At 36.8% G+C, this 11,612-nt stretch overlaps 1 pseudogene; it reads right to left on the reverse strand.

Moving 5' to 3' along the window:
• Nucleotides 1-7,000: 7,000 nt before the first annotated feature.
• On the reverse strand, nt 7,001-11,412 carry LOC131158494 (protein SPA1-RELATED 4-like; annotated as a pseudogene).
• Nucleotides 11,413-11,612: the final 200 nt, after the last annotated feature.

Below are 11,612 nucleotides of genomic sequence, written 5' to 3' on the forward strand. Positions count from 1 at the left end.
TGGTTGTACAAAATCTTTTTCAAGTATATTTTTTCAAATATCTCTTGAACTATTATTTTGAGAAAATTATCTTTAAGATATTTTGAATACACTAGTTGGAACTCTTTGAAACTTGTGATGATTGATTAATATTGATACTTTGTTTCAAAGTTTGTTTAAAAATACACACTAGGACTTGATTGTATATTTACATCAGATTGAGTGTTAGCACACTTTAGTTGCACTGAGCATAATTACTGTCATCCGTGAGTGCATATTTATCTAGACTATATTGTGGCACATATCTGCTTGTGTAGAAACACATTTGTTTTGTACACAATTTGATTATCTGTTGTATTCCTGATGTGTGTTCAGAAGAGGGAGACTTGCCCTGTGAAAAGTCTCGGATTGGCTTTGACCCGGTTAGGAAAGTTAGGTACATCATCCTGATAAGGTGTTGTATACAGTGCCACTCCACTTGTGAAGTGAGCCTTAGAGGAATCCTTGTGCTTGTGAGCCAAGGTGGGGACATAGGCAGTATTGGCCAAATCTTGATATCATATTATGTGTCACTTTTACATTTCTTGCATTATATTTTATTTTGTGCTTGATTTAATTTTCCTGCTGAATATATTGCATATCTAATTGACATGGTATTGTATCTGATTTAGAAATACTAAAATTGTTGTACATGTACTGAAAATTGTTTAATATATCATATATGCAATTTCATACATACTTAGACTGCCCTTAGGTTGTGTAATACTGCTGCTGGAATAGTTGAACCTAGGAGGAAATTTTTTTAATCTCCAATTCACCCCCCTCTTGGGATTGCACCAAAGTGAACAATATTTCTTTGGGTTTGGAGTGCCTCACGGGTGATTCTTGAATCTTAGTCACCGGATGCTTTTATCCTAGAAAATGGTTTGACACTGACAAGGCAGTTTATACTGGTTGTATTTTAATGGAAAATGATATTTCATGCAAAATATTTGTTATTGGAAATGTCAAAATCAAAATGTATGATAGTGTTGTAAGAATCATATGTGATGTAAAGCATGAATCGGGTCTAAGGAAGAATAGTATTTCATTGGGAACTTTAGACTGTAATGGATATTGTTATGAGTCTAAATATGGAGAAATGAAAGTGTGTGAAGGTAACTTAATAGTGATGAAAAGGGAAAAAGTAGTGGGAAATATCTATGCATTGTAGGCTGTTACGGTTGTAGGGGGAGTTACAACTGTTGAATCTAAGTCAGGTATCCTGTGGCATATGCGGTTAAAGCATATGGGTGACTACATATATTCAGATGTTTGGGAACCAATGGTGATAGCATTAGGGGATAGGCATATGTATTTCGTGTGTTTATCACAAAGGACTTCATGTAGTGGCTGAGGTGGAGAACCAGACCAGGAGAGAGATTCTCAATTCAAACATTGGGACCGAGTACGCTGGGTTTGTTCAAGAAGTTTTGTGAGTAAGGCAGGATATATGTAGGGCTTGCAAGGTACTTCTTGGTGAAGTTAGTGAGTACGGCGCGTTTCTCGTGTGATCGATCACCAGAAGTATTGCTAGATAGGAAAGTTGTAGGTGAATGGTGGACAGGTTTTGTGGTAGACTATTCAGTTGTGAGTGGTTGTTCACTAGTGCAATATTCTAGTGATGGAGGATCTAGACTTGGTATTTTGTCCGGACAGTACATCTTTCTGGGTTATAAGAAAGGTGGGTGCAAGCTAGGTGATCCTATGGCAAACAAAGGGGTGATCTAGGACATGACTTTTGGTGATAAAGTCATGGGGCAGCATACTCAGGTAAAGGAAGAGAAACAAATGTCAGAAAACTGTAGTAGCAGCAATCATGTTATTTAGGTGGAGTTGGGAACTCAGGGCAGAAATGTAGGGAGTTCTACCTCGAGTCAACAGACTCAGGGCAGAGATGACGTTATTTATATTGCAGGGAGTTTTCAGCTCAGGAGACCAGCAGAATCACAGTGGGCTCATGTATACAATTAGACGACTACTTAGGTGTGTGAGTTGGTGAGGCTTCCAGTGTGGAAGAGGGTGATAGGATGCCGTGAAGTGATGTATCTATTGTGTGTGAATGATATGTTATTGGCTGGAATTTCTTTGACTGTAGCTAATCAATTGGATACTTTGTTGGAAGGTTTTGACGTGAATGTGTTGGGTACGACCAAGATGGGTCTTGGTTTGCTAATTCACTTAAACAAAACTGCAAGGAGATTGGTGTTATTTTAGGGTGGTTTTATAGACAACGCTACAGGTAAATTGGTGTTATCTCAAGGTGGCTTTGTGGATAGAGTTACAGGGAGATTGGTGTTATCTTAGGATGACTTTATGGACGGAATTGTAGGAAGATTTTTGTTTTCTATCTCAGGGGAGTTCTGTGGAGAATCTATATGGAATGTCGACCATTCGATACCCAAGGACGGGGTTGTGATGTCCGAGATATGTCAAAGGTCCTCTATGATTATACAATGGGGTGTTTCAGTAGGTAACAGAGTGAACCGTCAGTTGTTAGTTTTGTTGAAGACTATGCAGGGAGCTTTGGTAATATAAGACTTGCAGCAACTTTTGTGTTTACTGTCGGGGGATGGTCTTATTGGAAGCTTAGGGTAAAGTCTTCAGGTGTTGTATCTATAACTATATCAAGGTTAATGGTAGAAGCAGAAGCTACCATCGGCAAGTTCAAGCAGTGTTGCTTGGAATTGGTCATGTCTCCAAGTGCTAGAAGGGATACGGCCCCAACCGAACGTTTGGAGTTCAAGGTGGAGTAGTCAGATATATTTTTTGGGTTCTCCTAAGGGGCATATAATCGCCAAGGTGGAGATTGATGTTTATGGTGTGACCCTTATACTTTGGGAGTTTATAAACAAAGGGAAAAACATATGGATGTGGTCTTGGTACAGGGCAGTAGCAAACACTCGTCGACGAGGAGATACTAAGAGGCAGGAAATCTCAGAGTTCAAAGACTCATCAACGAGTGGATAGAATCGTCAACGAGTGGCCTTCTTTGGCTCGTCGACGAGTGGTCTCTGGGCTGCGAGAAAGAATTTAAATTTTGAATTTGAACATTGGAGTGGTTGGGTATTCAGAGGGAAACCTCCAAAGGGTTGTTATATATGTCATTCTGGGCATATTTCAACATATAAGAGAGTAAAAGAGAGGGTAAGAGAATGAGAGAAGATCATTGTATTGTGAGACTTTGGTTTTCATAATGAATCTTTTGCTGATTGCTGCCGTGGATGTAGGCTTGGTCGAATCACGTAATTCCTGGTGTCGTTGCACTTATCTTTATTCTCTTTATCTTGCTATGGTTGTGGAATATTTTCTATTTTTCACCATTTTGTTTGTTGTAAGTATGTATGTGTGATTCTTTATACAATGTTCATTCCGCTACGCATTGTTGGGAGAGGTCGCCCTCATTTTTTACATCAATGTTACTTATTGATTTTCATATAACAGGTATTAAACTCAAAACAAAAGAAGATAGATTCTTCACTTCATTGTATGACAAACATATAGAGTATTGATTGTATTTTTTTTTAGGAATATCAATACCACTTTCCTTTCACACTAATCCTTATGTATATTAATCTTCAATAATAATATTATTTTTGAGAGTATGAATTGTGAGTCTTAGATTTAGATTTAGGTACATTTGAATAATTTTAATATACTTTTATATTACATCTTACTCAAATTCAATACAAGTCCAAATCTTATAAGATGAATGTTTTTGAATTTACCCGTACAATTTTAGGCTTTACTAAAAGAATAGATATAAATAAATTATAATTTTCAAAAAATATCTTTTGTAATTTACTTATATTTCGGGCAAGCTCTATTAGCACTAATGAATATATATTAAATATTGAATGACAATGTTATCTATTAACTTTCACTTTATAAGTGAAAAGGTTAAATAGAAATGTAATTTCATTTCATTATAAAAACTAAAAGGTAAAATTATTATTTAATACATAAAATGTAATAGTAAAGTGTTGATAATAATTTATTTGGAGTGTCACTAGCGTCTCCATTTTTTTAAAAATTATTTAAAGATTTTTATTAATGAAAGTATAGAAATATAAAATATATTATGAATAACAAAATAAAAAGAATGACTAACTATGGGCCTATTTGGTATCATTGTTATTTTTTATTTTTAATTTCTGTTTCTGTATAGTGAAAAAATATATTATAAAAATGTGTTTGTTTATGTTATTTGTTTAATATTTATGTTATCAAATTTTAGCTATTTACAAAAAAATTAAAAATCATATTTTATAATTTTTAATAGTTTTGACAACATGTTATCAGAAATATTTAACAACTAGAAATAGTTTCTTTTTTGAATCAAGTCATTCATTTTGTGCACACATTTTAATTAACATTAAATTAAAATTATTGTATGAATTTAAATATAATTAAAATAAAAATATACACAAATTTTAAAAAAAATGAAAGTCAATTACAAAATACTTTTATCATTTTTAAGTTGTCATATACAACAAGATTGTTATTGTAATGTGAATTTTTGAAAATATGACAATTAAGTGTAATTTTAATTTTTTTACTATAGTACTTTTAATTTGTGTTATTTTGCACCCTACTATTTTGATCATATTTATTTAACATTAGTATTTGTTTAAAGTTGAAAATGATCAATAATTTTTTTTTTAGCTTTGCAAATACTAATGATAGTTTCTAGCTTTAAACTTTTGTTTCTAATTTTTAATTTTTATTTTCATTATTTCTGATAGAGGGATACCAAGGAGCCCCAGAAAAAAAATTAATTTTTAATTTTTTCACAAATAATTAAAAATCAACAATAAAAATAGAAAACTGATAACGAAAATAAACATATATTTAAAATCTATTTTCTTGTATAAAAGAAAAATAGGAAACATAAAATAGTAATTTTACCAAATCAGATCCTAATCTTTGTAAAGACAGTTGCTTCATTAGTGGCCATCACGGATCCATGCAATAATAATATATAAATGAGATTAACAAGGATATTATTTGGCCTAGCAATTCAGCTCACAAAAAAATTCTAAAAGGACCTCACTCCTGGCATGCGATGAACTAAAGACAACAAAAAAGAGATTAGTACATGGGTCTTGGGCTGGTAAGTGGTAAACAAAGCTCAGTTGGGCTTGGGCCTTTCAAAGGTAATCTCCAATTCTATGTGTTGTTTTTAAACCCACCGTGGGCTGTGTTTGGAGACCCAGGCCCATTATGGGCCCATTTTATTAATTTTGGGCCTGCAGCCCACCCAAATGTGACCCGTCCCCTCCTCTCACATGCACACAAAAAAGTATCCTGTCCAAAAATTAGGTGAGTCAGCCCATTAGCCATCATTTTCCCACAATGGATTGCTGCCACACAGGGTAAGCATTTGATCAGTTTAGTTAACCCAATTAATTAATTAAAATAATAAAAAAATTTCGATTAAAATCACATTAATTGACCTAAATGAAATTTCATATTTAACTAAATTCAAAAGAATCGAATTTCAGTTAATAAATTTTAATCGATTTAATATTTTAATATATATACAATATAGCTTTTAAATATAAATAAAAAAAATAAATAATATATAAAATATAATTTTAATGTATATAATAAATAAAATTTTAATATATATAATATATAAAATATTTTAATATATTAATATATATAATTATTTATTATTAATTTATACTATTTGGTAAATTCGGTTAATCGGACCCAAAAATCGAACCGAAAACCAAAAATCGAAATTTAACGAAAATAAAAACCAAACCAAACCAAATAAATTTTTAACCAAAGTAAACCGATCGAATTTACTCGATTAATTTGGTTAATTTGGATTTAAAAGAATTATGCTTACCCCTAACTGCCACTTGGCGACACTCACCCCCCTAAATTTGAGAAAGATAATACAATTTCATGCTTAATAGATGATTATCGTTACTAATTGAAAAAATACTTTAGTTGTTCTTGTTTATTTATTTTTTATTTTTTTATAAATTAACTAATGGAGGCACGCGCATAGAACATAAAATATTATATTTTAATTAATATTTGATCTAGGTGTAGATGTAGGATGGCGAGGAGTTTGTGCATTGGGTGTTGTATTGAATATGAGAAGTATGTGAGAAAGTAAATTTCTAAGTTGTGTGGTGGAAGAAGCAATTTTAATTTTGCAATATAGTTATTATGCATGAGGTGACATTAGAATATTGAAATCATTTAACAGTGAATAGGCTTTAATTTCTAGCGTCTTTCTCGCTATGCTAATTGTACCAATTTAAATATAAGTTGTTCTTCATATGCAAGCTACTTGCCCAAATATGAAGATTTGCAAAGAGAAACGTCTAATGGCTTGTAAAAAGGATGAAAGAATACAACAAAGAAGACCATATCAAGCTACCTAAAGAAGCACAAAATCTAAAATTTGGTAGTCCTAAGTGACAAAAATTAAAATTTTCAAATTATCCTCATATTTAATTTTGATATACCCAAAATTAATAGGTTCATTCATGATGGAATAGGATTACAAAATTGCCATTAACACCCTTGCGTAACTAACATGCTAAAGTCAATAAGCACATTCATGAGAGGAAACGATTATTAAATCTCAATTAAACCCCCCTCCCCCATAAATGCCCTTAAATTATACATTACCCCCATGGGCACAATAATGTGTCCATAAATATTAAATTGAAAGAGGGTAAACCTCCACCATTATAAAAGGGTACTCTGAGAAGAGGTAGGAACTTCATTCACTAACTTTTCTCTTACTATTATAACCTAAAGCTTCCCATAGTGCATAACTTAAGCATCAAAGTCATCCTCTAAAGTACATTTTGGGTCCTATAAGCCATCTACGTTTGGTAATTTTCAGGTAGTCGCAGTTGAAGGACGATTCACAAAAGTTGTTCGATTTTTGACAGCAACAGTTGGCGCTGTCTGTGAGAACCTAAGAGACTTTTCCATCTTCAACCGTGACCACCTACACTACACCTTCAAAGTTGCTTGAAGTAATTCGGCTCTTGATATAACTATTCTAGCATATACTACTTAGCTTTGATTTACTAGCCATTTCAACCACAGGAAAGTGAATATCATGTTCTTCATTTAGGATTGTATTACATTCAAACACTTTAATATTCTTATTTACACTAGCTAAAGCAAAAGATTCTCCATCGCGATCAAAATTGATAGAGCACACCAGATTGGAAGAATTTAAGACACCCCCCTACTTTAGTCTTCCTTAACCTTCAACTTACTAAAATATTGATATTTGCACAAACCCTCAAGGAATGAATTTATTAATCCACTTTCTCTACCCTCACTAAATGGCTCTTTTGATGGTGCATTATTCATAGAACTTTTTTAGTTATGACAATAGACCCTTTACCACTACCAGTTATTGGCGAATATCTAGCCATTGGTTTGGTAGAGGCCCTAATGGGCTTGCGTCTTGTTAAAGGATAAGTTGATTCTAGCTTCTTAAAGTTCTTCATCAACAGTGAACTTTTAGAAATAATACTTTCTTGATTTTCAGTGTGAGTATTTGACTTCTTATCCTCGTCTAGATTACAATCAAGTTTCTCAACATTCTAACTTGGAACTTCTGGCCTAAATCACTTCCTTGACCCCATCAACATTCCAAAAATGAAGCTCCCTTTTTCTTGAGAATTGTTAGCTGCTTTGTAACTTATTCAATATTAGAAGACAGAAGGGAAATGGTATGCAATAATTTGTTAGAACCTTCCTGCTTTCTTTGCTGTATTAGCAAAAGGAGTTCCAGCAATAACTCTTGCTCGATTTTCTCTTGAAGCTATATTTGTTGCGGGATAAAAATGGCGATGACCTGCAAGACTGCTCTCCAAATTTTGATGATCTGAAAAGGGTGAGAGCAAAACAGGCTTGGAGGACACTTTGGGTGATCACTCCGATACCTAAGTAAGAGGAATGCTTCAAAGAGGTTGAATGCAAAAGTAAAAGTGAGTTCAAAATGAGATAACTTCACCTGTTTGCGTCCGCCTCTTTATAATGGCAAAGGTTGACCCTTGAGGTGATTCGTCATTATGGTGCGGGAGCGTGGATCGCTCTAGTGTCATAAAGCGCCAGCATGTATCACTCTGGGCATTTAAGGGACCAGCGTGGATCTCTTCCCTCTTTATTGAGTTGGAGCTCATTGCTCTCGAAAGAAGGTTTGACTTGGGGAGTGATTGTTAGGTGTTGGCTTCCTTTTATCAGCCGATATATTTTGCGTATATCAGTTGTCCCCTCTTAGTTTCGAATTTTCGGAACTGGGATCTCTCTCTCTTTCTCTCTCTCTCTTAGGGTCAGCTAGTTTGAGCCGGTTGGACTCCCCTTCGACTCTGTCGAGCCGATTCGTGTGCCAAGCTGCCTTATGCCGAGTTGATGCCACCGGGGTTCGACTGGTCCGAGCCGGTTAGGATCTCATTTGGCTTTGCCAAGCTGGTTCGTGCCCTGGGCTGCTTTTTTTCGGGCCGATGACACAGTGGTTCGACAGGTCCGAGCCAATGCCTGCTGAGCCGATGTCCGGGTCATTTGGCTGAGATGCTTTTGCCCAGCTATTCTTCACGGTAGCTTATGCCAAGCTGTTTTCTGCCAAGTTGTGTTCCTAGGCATTTTTTGCCGAGCTGTTTGGGTCGAGCTGCTCCTCATAGCATTTCTTGTCAAGATATTTTGGTCGAACTGCTCTTGGTGGCAATTCTTGCCGAGCCGTTTGTGCCAAGCTGCTTTTTGTGGCATTTCTTGCCAAGCTGTTTCAGCAGAGCTGCCCTTCGTGGTATTTCTTGCTGACCTATTTCTACCGAGCTGCTCTTCGTGGCAATTCTTGCCGAGCTGTTTATGCCAAGCAGCTCCCCATAGCATTTTTTACCAAGCTGTTTTGGCCGAGCTACTCTTGGTGGCCATTCTTGCCAAGCCGTTTGTGCCAACTTGTTCTTTGCAGCATTTCTTACCGAGCTATTTCGGCTGAGCTGCCCTTCATGGCATTTCTTGTCGAGTTGTTTCTACCGAGCTGCTCTTCGTTGCATTTCTTGCCGAGCCATTTGTGCCAAGTTGCTCCCCATTGCATTTCTTACCAGGTTGTTTCAGCCAAGTTGCTCTTTGTGGCATTTTTTTTTTGTCGAGCTGTTTGTGTCGAGTTGCTTACCATAGCATTTCTTACTGAGCTATTTCGGACGAGCTACTCTTAATGGCATTTTTTTTTTTGTCGAGCTGTTTGTGCTGAGCTGCTCCCAATAGCATTTCTTGCCGAACTACTCTTCATGACATTTTTTTGTCGAGTTGTTTCTGCAGAACTGCTCTTCATGGCATTCTTTGCCGAACTATTTGTGTTGAGCTGCTCTCAATAGCATTTTGCCGAGCTGTTTCGATTGAATTGCTCTTTGTGGCATTTCTCGTCGAGGTGTTTTTGCAGAGCTACCCTTCGTGGCATTTTTTGACAAGCTATTTCTACCGAACTGCTCTTTATGGCAAATTTTGCCTAACTATTTCTAATGAGTTGCTCTTAGTGGCATTTTTGCCGAGTTGTTTTGGCTGAGCTGCTTTTGGTGGCATTTTTTTGTTGAGCTATGTCTGCCGAGCTGCTCTTCGTAACATTTTGTTAGACGAAGGGACAAGGATTGGTTAGGGGGGAGAGAAGGCTGGACGGCAGGTGTGGTATTCCATTGCACTGCTGGCACCTGTCGCACTGTTTGACTATCTCGATTGCATTCTTCCTCATAATGGGCTAGTAGAATCCTTGTCGTAGGGCCTTGTGACCTAAAGCTCTGCTGGCCAAATGATTTCTGCATTCTCCTTCGTGAATTTATCTTAGCACATATTCTCCCTCTTCAGTACTCAAGCACCATATGTATGACAATGTTAGGGATCGCCTGTACAATTCTTTGTCTATGAGTGTGTACTTTGCTGCCCTCCTCCTTACCTTCAAAGACTCCTTTTTGTCCTCTGGTAGAGATCCGTCATGAAGATATTGCATCAGAGGAGCTTTCCAATCCCTTCGCTGACTTTAGCTACCACCAGGTTAACACTGACCTCCTCGTATGATGGTTTTTCGACTTGCTCCAAGTAGATGGCGTTCTTCCAGTCTGGCTTTGTAGTTGAGGCTAATCTTTCCAGCGCATCCGCCTTCACGTTCTCCACCCGTGGCACGCGCTCTATATAAAAATGAGCGAATTCTTTGATGTGTTCTTGGGCTTTGGTTAGGTATTTCTTCATTTTATGATCCCTAGCCTCAAATTCTCCCTTCACCTACTCCACCACTAATTGGGAATCACTTGCTACTTGAATTCGTGCTACCCCCAGTGCTTTTGCCAAGCATAGCCCTACTAGTAGGGCTTCATATTTGACATCATTGTTTGTTGTTGAGAACTTTAATTTCAACGCGTATAGTGTCTCCGATTTGTCTGTTGCCGTGAGGATTAGCCCTGCTCCCCCTTCGGCTGCGTTAGACAACCCATTCATATGTCCACACTTTTAATTTTTCTGCTATTTTTTAGGATTGTTTGGCTATGAAGTCAGCTAGTACCTGAACTTTGATGGTAGACTTTGGATGGTATTGTATGTTGAACTTTCCTAACTTAATCGACCACCTTATCATTCTTCTCGAGCTCTCTGGCACTGAAGGACCTGTCTTAGCAGTAAGTTTGTCAGAACAATTATCTTGTGCGCTTTAAAGTAGGAACTCAACTTTTGAGCAGCACAGATGATGGAGAAGGCTGCCTTTTCTACTGTGCTGTAATTCATCTCGGCTCTGCTTAGCACTTTGCTGGTGTCGTATATGGGTTTGTGTTGCCTTTCTTCTTCTCTAACTAAGACCGAGCTAACCGCATGTGGAGTCGATGCCATGTATAGGTAGAGGTTTTCTCCTGCTTTCGCCTTTATTAGTAGGGGAGGGAATCCAAGGTACTGCTTAAGCTGATCAAAAGCTTTACTTTGCTCCTCCCCCCATTCAAATTTCCTTTTCTTTCTCAATGCCTTGAAGAAGGGTAAACCTTTGTCTCCCAAATAGGAGACAAACCTGCTGAGGGAGGCTATCCTTCTTGTCAAGATTTAGATCTCCTTCTTTGTTCGAGGGGCCTTCATCTCCAGCAGTGTCCTTATCTTGTTAGGGTTGGCTACTATCCCTCTCTTCGTCACTATGAAGTTTAACAACTTCCCTGCAGAGACACCAAACACACATTTTGAAGGATTCAATTTCATTTGATACCTGTGTAGCAATTCAAATGTTTCCTTCAGATTCTTGTAGTGCTCCCTTGCTTTTAGGATCTTCACTAGCATGTCATCTACATACACCTTCATCGTTTTTTCGAGCTGGTATTTGAATATCTTGTTCACTAGCCTCTGATATGTTGCCCCCGCGTTCTTCAACCCAAAGGGCATTACTCGGTAGCAATAAAGCCCTATTTCTGTGATGAAAGATGTTTTCTCCTCATTTGCTCGGTGCATTGGGATTTGAATATATCATGAGTACGCATCCATAAAGCTTAAGAGCTCATACCAAGACATCGAGTCCACCAACTGATCTATTCGAGGAAGGGGAAAGCTATCTTTTGGACATGCCTTATTCAGGTCTGTGAAAT

The sequence above is a fragment of the Malania oleifera genome, chromosome 6 (assembly GCF_029873635.1).
Source record: "Malania oleifera isolate guangnan ecotype guangnan chromosome 6, ASM2987363v1, whole genome shotgun sequence".
Classification (NCBI taxonomy): Eukaryota; Viridiplantae; Streptophyta; class Magnoliopsida; order Santalales; family Ximeniaceae; genus Malania; species Malania oleifera.